General features: G+C 39.5%; 1 long non-coding RNA gene across 1 annotated transcript in view; it reads right to left on the bottom strand.

Annotated features, from left to right (window-relative positions):
* Positions 1 to 2,293, bottom strand: part of LOC133071219 (uncharacterized) — a 48,839-nt gene extending 46,546 nt beyond the window's left edge. Inside the window, exons 1-2 of the long non-coding RNA XR_009696385.1 lie at positions 1,803 to 2,293; positions 49 to 113 (exon numbers count right to left, since the gene is read on the bottom strand). This is a non-coding gene — a long non-coding RNA (uncharacterized LOC133071219). The remainder of the gene's footprint in view (positions 1 to 48; positions 114 to 1,802) is intronic.
* Positions 2,294 to 16,617: the final 14,324 nt, after the last annotated feature.

Below are 16,617 nucleotides of genomic sequence, written 5' to 3' on the forward strand. Positions count from 1 at the left end.
ATGTGTGCTCTCTCCATTTGAGACAAAAATGTTCTCTAGGCTGCTTACCTGAAACTTGAGGTCCTACTTCCCACACTCATGATGGTGATTCTGATCCATAAAGTCAACAGCCCCTGCAAAGGAATGTTCCAAACTGAGCCAACAAATAGGAATTCAGAAGAAACACCACTACCCCTGACTTCATTGTGACTGGGAAAAACCAGCTCTGAATCATTTTCACTTTGTATATGTAGATTGTTCTGTACTGTAAATGGGAACAGAAGCACTAATATTTGTGGTAGGAAAACGGTGGAGACTAGGAGTTTCAATGGAGAGGACCGTCTGCAGAAGCCATCCACACTCTATCTGTTCTCTCCCCTCCCTCGTCTTCCCTTTGCCCCTCTGCTCCTCCTGGCATTTCTTCTCTCTCCTGTCTGCCCTCTCACCCACAGGGACTGCTCGCCGTAAGATGAGAAACGTTTCATTATTCAGAGCGAAGCATTCAACAGGCCATCTAAAAATGTGATACATCTCCAAATAATCATATTAACTATTTTGTTATTTCAAATTTAAGAAATCTGCACATGAGAACTGTCCAAAAACTAGGCAACTGCTTTTCTTTCAGGGGGAATGTTGACATATTCAGCAAATAATTTCCAAAACACTATGTGATGTTTGAAGTTGTTTTTCTAACTAAGACAGTGTGTGTGGCTTGAAAAACACATTTGTGTGGTATGTTTTCGTAAATTGGCTTGCCAGGTGACCAGAAATAAAAAGCATGTCCTTAAAATTCCCTCCTCCAAGGTCTATCTTCCCCAGTCAAGGGGTTCAGTGCATTCCAGCTTTACATTTTTTGCTCTAACGCCCTGTGTGGCCTTGCTCAGTTTAGATTTGAACCCAGTTCAAAAAAGCACAAGTCCAGGAAAAGATTGTGCAAGACTTTTGTGTTTACACTGCACTGTACATTCTTAACAATACTGGCTATTTAATCCATAAACATCGATTTAAATTTTATGAGATTACCAATAAGCGTCTCAGAAAATATTACAAATTTAAAAGCAAAAATAGAGAAAATACTAAATAAAGCAATGTTTTCCCAGAAGTTTATGTAAGATAATGAACACAACTGCATTGATCAAGTCAGCAAGGCAAACATTGGTCGGGTGACTGCTCTGTGGCTGGGTGCTCAGAGGAACATAAAAGTGAGCAGGATTTCCCAGACCTTTATCACATCATACTGTAATTATGATTAAAAATCAAATTATGATTAAAAAATTATCAATTCATTAGAAAATCATTGTGCAGTCTCTCTCTATCTGAGCTTGTAAGGACATTGATCTTGGGGGGGGTACAATACTACTTACAAACTGCTTCATTCTGCTCCAAATTTTCTTATGAAGTTTTAAAGATGAATGAGAGAAGAACATTTTTATTAAATAATTCTTCAAATTTCCTATATTTATCAGTGGAAATTTTATCACAATAATGATAAAAGCTAACACTGAGGAAGGTCAACTTACGATGTGGCTGGCACTGGTCTAGTTTTAAGCATTTTTACATACAATCATTTCTTTGGTTCTCAGAATAGCCTTTGAGCTGGGGTTCAAGTTTCTATCACTATGTAACTAACTAGCTTAAATTTAGTGGCATTAAAGAATAATCATTTTTCTATGTTCATAGATTCTGTGGGTCAAGAAATCAGATGGGGCACAAGAATTCAGATAGGGAGGACTAGGTTTCCGTTCCACAGTATCTGAGATCTGGGTGGGGAAAACTTAAGCGGCTGGAGGGGGCATGACCAGAGAGCTGGGGGCTGGAATTACCTGATGCTGTTTCCTATACATCGGACAGCTGGCCTGGGATGACTGGAAGACTGACTCAGGTGGAACTATGGACTGGGACCCGTATTCGTGTAATGTCTCCTTGGAGCTTGAGAGTCCTTACAACACAGCAGACTTAATCTTCTTACTTGGCAGCTCTGGACACCAGTGAGCAAGGCAGAAGATAGACATCAATGGGTTGGCTGACCTTGAGTCAGATGTTTATATTTGTGGCCAGTAAGAATAGGACTATGTTTTCAAACTTGGACATCTGGGCTCACAAGTCTGGGTATTTCCCAGTGAAAGGAACTATTTTACAGTAAAATTCAACCTAGTGGAAATTTCTGCAGTTGCAAGTTGCAAAGAAGAAAGTTTATGTTTTCCTTATAAACACTTACTAAGAATAAACTTTATATATGATGATAAGTAAAAATTAAATAAACAGGAATCAAATACATAGGAATGAAAGCATTGAGGCTGAAAAGAAGAAAGACAATTGAAATGCAAAGGAAAGGAAAGAAAAGGTGCAAATCAAGAGGAAAAGAACAGAATTCACCAAATGAAATGTTTCCCTGAGTCTGTGTGTGAGTATGAGATCAGTGGATCAGTAAGAAAAAAAATGAATCAGGGTTTTAGAGAAACAAAAATTCAAAATGGAGAAAAAGAGGGGGTGGGATATTAGTTGGATTATAGCCAGTTTTCCAGCTCCAAACATCTGGAGCCAAGACAAGGAAAGGTGAGGCGCTGTCCTTTGCTGCAACACTTGCCTCCACGGGGGCTGGTTACTCAGGATATTTACATTAAATTAACGTGGCTGGCTATGGCTGTGTTCAGCACTTGGATACGCGGTTAAATAATCAGTGTGGTTTGGCTGCTGGTTTCTTTACTGTGGTTGAATAATTGGTGTTGTCTTGGTTGCTGGCTACTTAAAAAATGTATATGTGCACTTGTTTCTCTTTTTTCTTTCTCTTGAGCAATTTTGACAAGCCCTTGGCAGAAAAGTGGCTGACCAGCTTTCAAACCAGTGCTTTTTCTCCTTGTCATTTATGCTTCCCCCAGATGCTTTTTAAGGACTTGAGAGTCTTAAAAACTTTTCTTCCCGGGATCTAGACGATGTGCTCTGTGTTAGGAAAGAATTCAGCTTGCTTCTTTTTGTTTGTAGCAAAGAGATAAGGCTGAGTCTAAGGGCAGCTGTGGTTTACCAGAAATGGATGCCTCTTTTCTAGGTATGATTCACTAGATCCTCAGATCTACCATAAGAATGGGGAAAGACAATTACAATGACCTTTGGATAAAACAACTCTGCGTTGGTGCTGTGCTTAGTCACTTAGTTGTGTCTGAGTCTTTGCGACCCACGGACTGTAGCCTGTCAGGCTCCCCTGTCCATGGAATTCTCCAAGCAAGAATACTGGAGCAGATTGCCATGCCCTCCTCCAGGGGATCTTCCTGACCTGTGAATCGAACCCACTACTCTTACATCTCCTGCATCGGCAAGGGGGTTCTTTACCATTAGTGTCACCTGGGAACCCCAAAACAACCCTATATGCAGGTCCCATGTTAGTCATTTGCTAGATCTTTAAAACCTAGAACAGTACTTGATACATAGTAGGTGCTCGATATTTGGTAAATAAAGGATAATAACTGTGAAAATAAAGTTTGCTTCATTCAGTCTTTTTGTTGATTTGCTTAACAATTGTCAAATTACCACAAGCTGTTCTGCCCTGGGAAACCCACTCCTCCCCAGATGGCTCTGTCTTCCCTAATATTCCAAGACCCAACACTGACTTCAGGCAAATGATGATCAGGGTGAATAATCCTCCTTCAGCAGCAAACTGGGACAGGAGTGTCAAGAGACAGCACAAGTCAGGGACAAGCCTCCACCTGCCAACAAACTCCAGTGATATATGCATATAAGTCATGAATGAAGGCAAAGTCTTTAACTGCTACTCAGAAACCACAGGTTCTCAGGGTCCCAGAGGATAAGGAACCCAAAGGTCCAAGTCTGAAGCCACATACAGAGAGGAAACTAGTGCTTCAGAGTGGGAAGTAAGAAAGAAAGAGCGTTTTTTCAAATACGTCTCATCAGTATTAGGATAAATTCACCTCTACTAGAAGTCTAGAACATGAATTTTATGTCAATCATTGTGGTTACTCAGATTCAGGATAATCTGAGTAAAATTGATCGGAAAGTATCAAGTTTCTTAAGATTGATTCAGATCTATCTCAGGGCAGAGGTGAGGGTGAATACCTAAGATTTTAAAGGAATTTGGGGAGGATTCTTTAGAATTCACTGATCTTGCCATTTTAGTAAGGAGTTTTATTTCCCTTAATAAAAGGCACTCTTCAACACCTTTTTTGAGAACTACTAAGACCAAGTATAGAGAAACTCCCAGGAAAGGCAAACCTCTCATCTCCTACGCTGTGCTGGGTACTATGGAAACAAGGTGGGGTGGTGGCCAAGGCGACAGGCTTAGCAGATCACTTTCTGGGCATTCTCACTTATTCGGTGTTGTTGGATCACTTAACTGTCTTCAACTTAAATGCCATCAATCTTTACCTTATTAATTTTCTGAAGACATAAACAATAATGTTTGTCTTACACATAATAAGAGAAATTAAAATTAAAGCTACAAGGAGGTATAACTTTCATCTATCAGATTGGCAAAGATCCGAAAGTTTAATGACATGTTGTGTTGGTGATGATGCAAGCAGACAACACTCCCGTGCGCTGCCACAACTTCTTTGGAGAATGGGTGACCCATTGAAATAGCACATAACCGGCTGAAACTCGTTTTGCCTCCTTAAACAGGTTGATGAATTAATCAAAACTTGAGTTATTTTAGAGAAAGCACTGCCCGTGTATAGGTTGGAAAGCCATGTCTCCAGTATGACCTCAGAACTAAGAACCCCTAGTCCACCTAACTCAAATAGAAATGCCACCAGAGCCCTTTGTGAAGCAAGAAATTGGTCAATATGGAAAATCTGACTTCCAACATCAGTCCATACATCAGTCCATAGCTTATATGAACTGATTCAAGACTAGCCAATCAGCCTCCAAGTTTGGAACTCCCCCAACCTTTTAAATTTCACCCTGAACCGTGGATCATGGAGACAGATTTGAGTCCTGCTTCCTGTCTCTTTGCTGGTCAATCTCACAATAAAACTCATTTTCTCAAAAACTGGTGTCATGGTATTGGCTTCTGTGTACATAGGGGCAGTGAACTTGCTTTGTAATACTATCATAAATAGAACAGTTGATCTATCACAGTTTAAAATGTCGCTCCTCTTTGATGTAGTAATGTCACTTCCTAAAATATATCCTCTGGCTGTATTAAAGTACTTGTGAGAAGACAAATGTGCAAGGTTACTCACTGCTGCATTGAAACCACAAAAGATGAACTTTGTTCATCAGTAAAGGACTGGCTAAATAATGTATGGAACATCAAAAAATGGGATACTATGCACTCATCAAAAGGATAAGCAAGTAATAGGTCAGTGCTTGGAACAGTGTCCAAAATGTATTATTAAGGGAAAAAAAGGCAAAGATTATTATTTAAAAAGATTTGTTTTATATACATATGTAATATCTCTGGGGACACATATAAAACTTTGATAGCAGTGGTTGAGGGAGGTGAGTCTGTGGGTGCAAAGGTGAGTGGAGGCTTTCTGGACACGTGAATGTTTTTATACCTTGTATGTTTTGCACTATATACATATATTTTCTATTCAAAACTGCATTTGAATAATAATAAAAATAAACTGGCAAAGAAAACATGGTGAAAGGAGTTTTGGTAATTAAATGTATATCTATGCATGAAATGAAGCTCTATAGCATAAAGTCACCAATCACAAGCACCCCTAATCAAAACACTATTGGAACAGAGTGCTGATCCAGGTAAGAACTCAATAAATATATCTGAGGTGGGTAACTGAATTATATGAAAGAGTCTATCAATATAAATGGTTAATCATTTAGGGATATGTGTACAAATTTTGGATTCAGATGGCATGTATGGCCTCACACTATTTTTTCAACAGAAGAAAAAAGAAATACTGGACTTTCCTGGTGGTCTAGTGGTTAAGAATCCTGCCAATGCAGGGGAAACATGTTCGAGCCTTGGTCTGGGAAGGTTCCGTATACCATAGGGCAACTAAGTCCATGTGCTGAAACTACCGAGCCTGTGCTCTCTCTAGAGCCCAGCAACCACAACTACTGAAGCCCGCAATCCCTGGGGACTGTGCTCTGCCACAGAAAATGCCACCACAAGAAGCCCATGCACCGCAACAAGAGAGTAGCCCCTCATTGTAACTAGAGAAAGCCTGCGTGCAGCAACAAAGACCCATTGCAGCTAAAAATAAACAAATTTTTTTAAAAAAAGAAAAGAAATACTAAATGTTGAAACTTTAAATAATAAAGCTATAGATGAAAAGATTCAACTTAACATCCATGATTCAATTTAACATCAGTTTTAAGTTAAAACAGAAAGTTTCCAAGGGGTTGTCAGTATAGTCAAACTATTCTGTATAATAATAGTATGATATAGACTGGTCAATATACATTATACATTTGTCAAAACCCATAGAAAGTATAACACAAAGAGTGAACCCTAAGGTAAACTATAGGCTTTAGTTAATAATAAGTGTTGATATTTGTTTATTGATTGTACCAAATGTACCATACTAATAAAACATGTAAATAAAAGGGGGAACAACCCAGGGAGAAGAGGGCAGGAGATATGTGGGAACTTGAAACTTTCCAATCAATTTTTCTGTAAACCTAGCAGTGCTTATAAAAATAAAGTCTATTAATAATAACAATAAGAGAACAAAGTAGAACATAGGAAGATTCTTTTTAAAAATGCTTCAGCTTTCTGACATATATAATTAAGCATTCCATGAATACCTGTTGGCTTCAACTGAATCAAAGTCAGTAAAAAAGGAGCAGATAAGTATGAAAGCAGCTTTAAAATGTAGGATGACTATCAACTTATTTGTGATAAATTTGATACAGTCCTGGGATTCACATTTCAAAAGAGCCTTAGACAGTTTGTCAACAATCAGTCAATAAGATCATAGATTTTTTCCCCCAAGATACTTTATGATAATTACATATATTTAGCAATAAAAATAGAAGCAATTCTAATGCCTCTCTCCCAAATTCTTTGAGAAACATTAACCACACACTCATAAATTTTACGTTAACTTGTTGATATATAATTTTGTTGTTGACAAGGTTTTCTTGACGGGGGAGGATGGAATGTGGAGAGGAAGCCTATTGCCTTTGTTTAGACTTTTACAAGGAAAAAAAGTAAAATCTTAAAATAACTGAGAAGCTCTCTCACAAATTATGTTTTAATGTTTAGAGAACAGTTTATCCATATTTATGACACATTTACAAAAAAGTTTCTTCTTGATATCAATAGTGAAAAACAAGATTTTAAAACAAGGCTTGGCACAGCTTTCAAATATCCCACCATGTCCACTAAAGAATTGACTCTAATTATTGAAGAGCTTAAGATGTCATGTCCAAATGTGCATAAGGTGATATCTTGGAAAAATTACTCTTTGTAGAAAACTATACTGACTGCACATTCAGAACTCAACTCAACATTCAGAAAACTGAGATCATGGAATCCGGTCCCATCACTTCACGGCAAATAGATGGGTAAACAATGGAAACAGTGAGAAACTTTATTTTGGGGGCTCCAAAATCACTGCAGATGGTGACTGCAGCCAGGAAATTAAAAGACACTTGTTCCTTGGAAGAAAAGCTATGACCAACCGAGAAAGCATATTAAAAAGCAAAGACATTACTTTCCCAACAAAGGTCTGTTTAGTCAAAGCTATGGTTTTTCCAGTAGTCATGTATGGGTGTGAGAGTTGGACTGTGAAGAAAGTTGAGTGCCGAAAAATTGATGCTTTTGAACTGTGGTGTTGGAGAAGACTTTTGAGAGTCCCTTGGACTGCAAGGAGATCCAACCAGTCCATCCTAAAGGTAATCAGTCCTGAATATTCATTGGAAGGACTGATGCTGAAGCTGAAACTCCAATACTTGGGCCACCTGATGCGAAGAACTGACTCATTGGAAAACACCCTGATGCTGGGAAAGATTGAAGGCAGGAGGAGAAGGGGACAATTGAGGATGAGATGGCTGGATGGCATCACCGACTTGATGGACATGAGTTTGAGTAGGCTCCAGGAGTTGGTGATGGACAGGGAAACCTGGCACGCTGCAGTCCATAGGGTCGCAAAGAGTCGGACACAACTGAACTGACTGACTGCCTGGGAAGGTAAAGCAGATTATGCCTCAAATGGTCTATTTGGATTTTAAATTTCTGTTTCATTAATATCTCTCTTTCATAAACTTTGAAAGTTAAGTTTCGTGAGAATTGAAGTGCCTGCTGATTCAGTGGGATTTCCTCTTGTTGACACCCAGCCAGTATCTTGATCTCACAAAGCAATAGTGTGGGGTACACTTCCCACCCCCGGAGAACAGCTGCTCTTGTCTGCTCTATGGAGAATCAGAAAATCTGGGTCATTCTGCCACTTGGCATCTTGTAGCTGTTAATGACATTCTTTGAAGAATCAGAAGTTTGTTTCCTACATTTGTATTAATCTTCAGACAGTGGTGAGCCCTTAAGTTCCTACACCTAACAACTTGTTTGCCTCTAAAACAAGAGAAAACAGATAGCATCAACATATAGCACAGAACTTCTCCAACAATTTGTGGTGAAAGACTTGGTTATTTTTCCATCTATCACTTAAAAATAAATAAATAAAAATATATGAATAAAAATAAATACAGTTGCATGGTCTAAATCAGAATCTTAAGGTCCCAGTGTCTTTGTGAATATCTTCCTGAAGGGGTGGGGCAAAGTGAGCTCTATCCTCTCTTTACCAAGAGGGTTTTGTAAAGACAATGTGAAATGACAGAAGTTCATTCAAACTTTATTGCAACAAATTGATTGTTTCTATTCAGGGTTGGAAGAGTCACTTCATAAGTACAAGCATCACCGATGTCAGGTTCCCCAGCATACTGTACTGCCAGTAGACATTTATCTGCTCAAGGTGAGTGCTTTTGGTTTCCATATACTCTAGCTTGGAAAAGTTCCTATCTGCAGAGAAGATGCCATATCACCCAAGTGAAATGATACCTACAAAATGGAAGCCCCCAATTTTTATTGGTCAACTCAACACACATAAAATTATCCTTCCAAATTATCATAAAAGAATCCAAATGCTTGTTTCTACCTTCTCACAGGGCTTGTGGACCAGGGCCGACTTATGGAACACATTGGTGGAGCCCTGGTACAAGGGAAACTTCTCTTCTAATGACACCCTTGGTTTTCCTTCAGGGAGCCTACTCTCTCTCACTCCTAAGGAACTTTGTCTAGAACTTTTGGGGAAAAAGCAATTATTTCTAATGAGATTGCTAGGATAAACACAGCATTCTTTCTTATGTAGGTTTTTGTTCGGAGAAGGGGTATAGGGTAAGATTCTCAGAATTGGGCTGGGCCGAGTGGTTGTATTTTACATTTATTTTACATTTTAAAGGTGTAGCTAGATCTGCTTGCAAAGAGAATTTGCATTTCCATCAGAGGTATCCTAAGGAGAACGACTGTCACAGGGCTTCCACAGTGTTTAGCCTGTCTCCTGGCTGTTAAAGTAATATCTCATTGTTTTCTCACTTCCTTTAATCTAACTACTAATTAATTTAAATATCTTTTCACTTGTTTGTTGACATTTGGATTTGCACTTCTATTTGTCTAGAACTGTCTATTTACATCTTTCCCCTCTTTTCTCTTAGATTATCTTTTGCTTGTAAGAGCTCTTTATTTATTAAAAAATTGGCCTTTTGTCATCTCTGTCATAAACATTCTTTGCAGATCTGTGGTATGTCTATTGACTTTGTCTCTCGTTATCTTTTCTATACACAACTTCTTAATTTTTTATATAGTCAAATATGTATGTTTTTGTTTCATGTCTTCTGATTTTCCAGTCTTGGTTATAAGATCTTACTAAATTCTAGGATATATATCATAGCCTAAATTTTCACATTTGGTTTTTATTTTACTTTTTATATTTAAGCTTCTATTCAATTTTTTTTTATTTTTACATTTCCTCTTAAATGGATGGCCAGTTTTCCAAGCATCATTTATTTAAGGGACCATACTTTTTCCACTGATTAAATCATAACCTTTGTGAAATAAATATATGACAAAGGTTATGGTCTAATTAGCACCATATTGCTTTAATTATTAAGGAGGTATCACATGTTATGATCCCTCTCATTTGAGTTTTGTAATTATTTTAGGTATTTGTAATCAACTTTCCTATATGAATTTTAATATAATTTCATCCAGTTCTAAGAAAAACCCTGTTGAGATTTCAACTGGAATTGCATCAAATTTATATATTATTTAGAAAAATTACCATTTTATTTTGTGACTACTTTATCTATATATTCAGATCTTATTTTCATTCTCATTGTAATGTAACTACTCATGCGTCCACATCTTCCTTATAAAATTTATTCCTAAATATTTTATATCTTTTGCACAAATATGCATGAATGTATTTTTCCAAACTATTATAATTGTAGTGATGGTGATGACCTTGGGCATTTTCCCAAAGAGTTGCTGTTTTGTGTTTAGTTGCTCATATCTGACTCTCTGTGACACCATAGACTGTAGCCCACCAGGCTCCTCTGTTCGTGGGGATGCTCTAGGCAAGCATACTGGAAAGGGTTGCCATGCCATCTTCCAAGGGACCTTCCCAACCCAGGGATCGAACCCAAATCTCCCACATTGCAGGCAGATTCTTTACTGCCTGAGACACCAAGGAAGCCCAAAGAAGTACTGGAAGTCTTTAAGTGGAGTAGTGATTTGGTCGGACTTAGCAGCAGCATGGAAGATTACTTTAGAGTAGTGATTCCAAAATGCTGACTGAAGTCACAAAAACTTCTGAAGTCTCCCTTGTATTATAACTTTCTGGTAAAATAAGAAAAAAATAGAACAATGTATTAAATTTTTAAAAAACCTAAATGCATTCAATTTAAAAGCTTCTATTCTCAAGTTATTCCCACACTGCTTTGGGGGTTTCAAAGTTGTCTTTATTTAATAAAACACTAATGTTAATAATTGGTAGTAAGGATTTTTTTATTTGTTACTATTTGACAGAATTCAAAAGTTGGTTTCTTTTTTTCAAAGACAATCCAATTTTTTAAAAAGTGAACTGATCTATGAAATTCCCACATCTGGGGACCACTTGCAGGATTATTTGACCAGAAATAAACCTTTGTAATTTTTTTCTCAAAATACACACTCCTGGGCCCTTAGGGAAGAATTCAAGTATAATGGAACTTATATGGGTATATGTATTTTTAAGAAACCTCCCAAGTGATTCCGAGACACTTCCCTGGTTAAGAACCTCTGATTTAGAGAAAGAGTCGGGAAACACCTAGTGGTCAGCAATGGTGAAAACCTCTAAGAAGCCAGGGTAATGGGAATATAGAAAGGTTGGATGAGAGAGACTTTTTCTTAAATGAAATCAGTAAGACTTGGGATGGTCCTTGAGGGGGTTTTAAGAAAAGATGGAGTTTTGGAGAAGGCCCCACATCTTCAGCTATGGGAATAACCCAATTTTATTGTGCATGAATGGGGTTCCCATCCATATGAGATTCCCATCCTATTTTGTTCCCAAGAATTCATTCTTCTTAAGAAAGCAATGGAGAGAGACAAAGAAGACTTTTAGGAAGAAAGGGGTAGACATTCAGGATGTAAGGTAGCATACAGAATTCTAGAGTAGATGTTGTTGGTTTGTACTGGATGTCTGCTACCAAGTTTTCACAGTCTCTACTTATAAAAACAAAAATAAATTAAAACAGGTGAGTGGGCATCTATGACTTAAGGCTTCAGCTAAGTAGTACGCATCCTAGACACTCCCCAATGACATATTGCTAAGTCCCTGAAAGGGCAGAGATCTGCTTCTCATGGCCTTCTCTCTGCCATATTGCTAAGCACCAACAGGTAGGTGATGCTTAACATTGAACCTTTTTTTCTTACACCAAACCACACAGCACTCTGGGAATATCATTTTATATTTCAAGACTTCAGAACTGATTCTTTTAACTTCTCAGGGCCTCTGTTCTCTTTTCTATAGTATAAGTGGTTTAGAAGTTCTGAAGTTGGCTAATTTAGAAGACAAGCAATAAGTTTCTGATTTTCACACATTAAGCCCATCAAATATTTTGACTACCTTTGATGGGCCATCAATTGGATGTGGGATGTAAAGAAAAGGGAAGAATCCAGGTAAATCTTTGACCCAAGTAATTGAGTATGATAGCAAGTGTATATATGATTAACTACTGGTGAATAACAAACTACCTCAAAATTTAGTGGCTTGAAATAACATCTTGGGTTTTTTCTTATGATTCTTTGGGTTGACCAGGGTAAGCTGTGCTGTCCATTCATGGGGCAAGGTCGGAACTAGGATGAGGTGAATGAAGCGTCTAGTGTACAGGATGTAAAGGTCACTCTCTAAGTCCCTGCAGCATCACTATGAAAGCAAACACTTCCTTAAATTTTATATCTGGCTGCTTCACCTCCCCTCATCCCAGTCCTGACCTTGGGTTGGGGTTTCTCTTATATGCTTTCCATCACATGGCAGCTGCAGCTACAGTCATCTAAAAATTCCACAGGGCTAGATATCCAAGATGGCCTTTTCACTCACACATCTTGTACCTTCTCACTCACATGGCTGAAAAAGCTGGGAGCTCCCCAGCCATCTCTTTGTCTCGCCACGCATCTTCTCCACCTGGCAAGCCTGGCCTTCCTCACAGCATGGTGGTCTGAAAGCATTCAGAATTCCTAAACAGTAACTGGCTTCTCCAGAGCAAGCATTCTGAGAGGCCCAGGTAGAAGCTGCAAAGTTTTTTGTGCCCTCACTGGATGGTCCTAGAATGTCAGTCACCAATATTACATGACATTGGTCAAAGTCATTAATGTCTGCCCAAGATTTAAGGGAAAAGAAATTAGACTCTGCCTCTTGATATAAGTAGCACAGATATTAAAGGATGGACGACATTGATGGAGATGAATGTTGGAGAATACAAGCCACTGAAAGACCAGGCAACAAACATGTTTTGGGGATGGGAAAACAGAAGTGCTCCTGGAGCAAGCTAAGTTTGTGATGCTCATTAAGCAACCAAGTGAATAAATATACATGGAAAGCAGAGAAAGACTGGGATTGAAATGATCAAATCAAGGGATGTAACTCAGCATCTAGGCACTGGATGAGATTACCTATAAGAAGTGAGATTCGAGAGAGAAGGAGCCCCCAGCCAGTACAATGGGGAACAGGAGAATGCAGCGTCTCAGAAGTCAAACAAAAAAGTACTTTGAAGAGAAGGGTTATTGTCCTGTCATGTGGTACTGAAAAGTCAGACAGAATGAGGACTGAGCAGTGATCATTGGGTAGAGCAAGATTTCAGTCATCCTTGATGAGAAAAATACTGGGATGAATCTTGATTATAGTGAATTGAGGAGACAGCAGAGAAAGTGAGTAAAGGCAACTTTTACAAGAAGTTTTAATAGAAATGGAGTAGTTACTGAGTGGGGAGTTGTGGTCGAGGAAGAGTTTGTTTTGTTTTATGATAGAATGAAGTATAGCCTATTGCAAGTGGATGGGCATGATACAGTAGAAAGTGAATTAAGAAAGCAGCAGAAGTAACTACAAAGAGCATTTTGAACAGGTGACAACACTGAGCCAGACTGGAAAGACACGAGTTGGTAGCAAGTGAGATGACACTCCAGTTAGAGATCCAGCATTGGAAACTTCCAGGTGACACAGTTATGGCAATGGTTAGGCCTAGGGTACTGTTCAGAGTTGTTGCATGAATGTGAGGGAGTCAAGGAACTCAGAGGTCAAGTTTGTCATGAAGAGTAGACTGGAGAGAAACCAGTGAGTCAGAGGCTGACACCATGAGGAAATGTACCCCTGAGAAAATTAAGCCTGAATGCCCAAATGCACCAGCAATGGTTTTATACCCTATCCACTGAGCTGAGATGGAGCTATGTTCCCAGAATTCCTCTCCCCACGTGGTTCCCTGTTGGTGTCAGCCATGAGGGGAATTTTGCACCAGATTTGGAAGAAGGAAGTGAAGCAGCAGCACCACATTCTTTGTAGTCTCTGTGGCAGCTGGCACCCTTCCTCTCTGATTTAAACCTCCCCTTGGTTGGGATGGGTCAGCACCTGACCTGAGCTTCCCAAGCTCCCTCCACTCTCTTACTTCGGCTTCTCTGAGTCCTGGACAAAGTGTGTATCAGCTCCAGGTTTGAAGGCACCAGCTTTCCCTACAAGTTACCCCCTGAGTTACCAAGCCTGGAAGTGATGAGGAAGATGCTAGTTCCAGTTCACCCTGACTGGTTCCAGCTTTCCTCACAAGTTGAAGTCCCAGTTTTCCTTTCCAACCACCAATCTGGCCAACCCCAGTGAATTCAGGCTGAACAGCAGACAGAAACAACAGGCCACACCGCCCACCGCCCACCGCCCAGCTACCACCCCTGTGGGAACTCCCCTCTCCATAATAAATCCATCTGTCTTGCTCACACATCCTGCCCTGGTCAAGCTCTGGCTGACATAGCGTCCACTGTGATGGGCCAACTTCTCCTCTGTGCCCAGGGTGGTACCATTGCAGAACCAGGTTCATCTGCCTGACATGCGGCAAGGCAAATGCTGACATGCCAAGGTTTACAGCAAAGTGTGTATTCACAAGGCAGTCAAATGAGGAGACCCAAGAACACTTCTCATGTGCCTCTCCGAAGGTGAAGGGTTCAGGGTACTTAAGGGATAAAGCTGAGGTGTGGGGAGCATGGGGAAAGGGCATTGGAGGTAAGAAAAGGGGGAGGAATCATCATTCTACCCAGGCACATCTAAGCTACAGGTGTCTTCATGAGACAAATGTTTATAAAATGGCACATTATTATGTTCTTAGGGTAGAGTTTTCAGTTCTCTGATGTCAAGAGGTCACCAGGCAGACAACCGAGCATGCTCAGTTGATGCTTGGGGGGTCTTAACTGGCTACAGATCCAACTGTGCACAGCTGACTCCAAGTTCCTATAAAACAACTTGGGCAAACATCTTATTGTTTAGGTTACATGACGCTTGAGAGCTTCCCAGGTGGTGCTAGTTGTAAAGAACCCGACTGCCAATGCAAGAGATGTAAAAGACACTGGTTCAGTCCCTGAGTCAGGAAGACCACCTGGAGAAAGACATGGTAACCCCCCCCAGTATTCTTTCCTGGAGAATCCCACGGACAGAGGAGCCTGTCAAACTACAGTTCATAGGGTCTCACAGAGTCGGACAAGTCTGAAGCGCCTAAGAATGGCACATGACACTTGGAGGACATGTAAGTTTTCTGTAGCAAAAATTAAATCAAGCTTGGTCAGTGAAGGCAGGTTACAGGTTTACTGATGACCCTCAGTTTCAGTACTGGTTATATACCATACTTGAGGAGGAAATAGCCACTCAACTCATTCTCTGTCTTCTGTGGTTTACAGGAGTAGTCCTGGTTGAGAAGAGCTGTGAGTGAAGTGAAAGTTATTCAGTTGTGTCTGACTCTTTGCGACCCTGTGGACTATACAGTCCATAGGATTCTCCAGGCCAGAATACTGAAGACGATAGCCTTTCCCTTCTCCAGGGGATCTTCCCAACCCAGGGATCAAACCCAGGTCTCCTGCATTGCAGACAGTTTCTTTACCAGCTGAGCCACAAGGGAAGCCCTAGAGGCACTGTTGATGGAGGAAAAGTCAGTGGGTGACTATTGGAGTAGCAGACAGTCACTTAAGGAAGCTGAAGGTTTCCAGGGAAAAGGGGAGAGAATAGTTTGGAAGTGGGAACAAGGGAGGAACAACAGTCCATCTACTCCATTTCCAGGGCTGGTGAGAAGTGGGTTATGGAAGAAAAATCAGCCAGAAATGAAGAACATTTTTGAGGAAGGCTGCCTCAAAAGGCTAGCTGGGATGTATTTTTCCAGCTTTGTTGAGATATAATTAATGTATAACATTGTATAAGTTGAAATTTTACAATTTGACAATTTAATAAACATGTGTATGGTGAAATGCATACCACAAAAAGGTTGGTTAACACATCCTTCACCTCACATAATCATCATTTGTTGTTATTGTTGTTAAGGTGAGAATATTAAAGTTCTACTCTCATAGCAACTTTCAAGTATACAACACAGTAGTGTTAACTACAGTCACCATGCTATACATTCATTACATCCCTGGAACTTACTCATCTCATAACTGAAAGTTTGTACCCCTTGACAAATCTCATTTCCCCCAACCCTCAGTCTCTGTCAACTACCATTCTACGCTGTTTCTGTGAACTTGGTTAAGACTCCACATATAGGTGAAACCAGACAATATTTATCTTTCTCTGTCTGACTTATTTCACTTAGCATAATGCCTTCAAGGGACATTCATGTTGATGCAAATGACAAGATTTCCTTCTTTTTTCTTTCTTTTCCTATGGCTAAATCATGTTCCATTTTATGTATGTGTATATATATATATATATAAAACCACATTTTACTGATCCTTTCTTAGCCTGTTGATATATACTAGTTTTCTATCTTGGCTACTGTGAAAAATGCTGCAATGATCATGGGAGTGCAGATACCTTTTCAAGATAGTGATTTCATCTCCTTTGGATAAAGTATTCTGAAGTGCAATTGCTGGATCATATGGTAGTTCTATTTTTAATTTTTTGAGGAACCTTCATTCTGGTTTCCATAGTGGTTGCACAAATTTAT

This window comes from Dama dama, chromosome 16 (assembly GCF_033118175.1).
Source record: "Dama dama isolate Ldn47 chromosome 16, ASM3311817v1, whole genome shotgun sequence".
Taxonomy (NCBI): domain Eukaryota; kingdom Metazoa; phylum Chordata; class Mammalia; order Artiodactyla; family Cervidae; genus Dama; species Dama dama.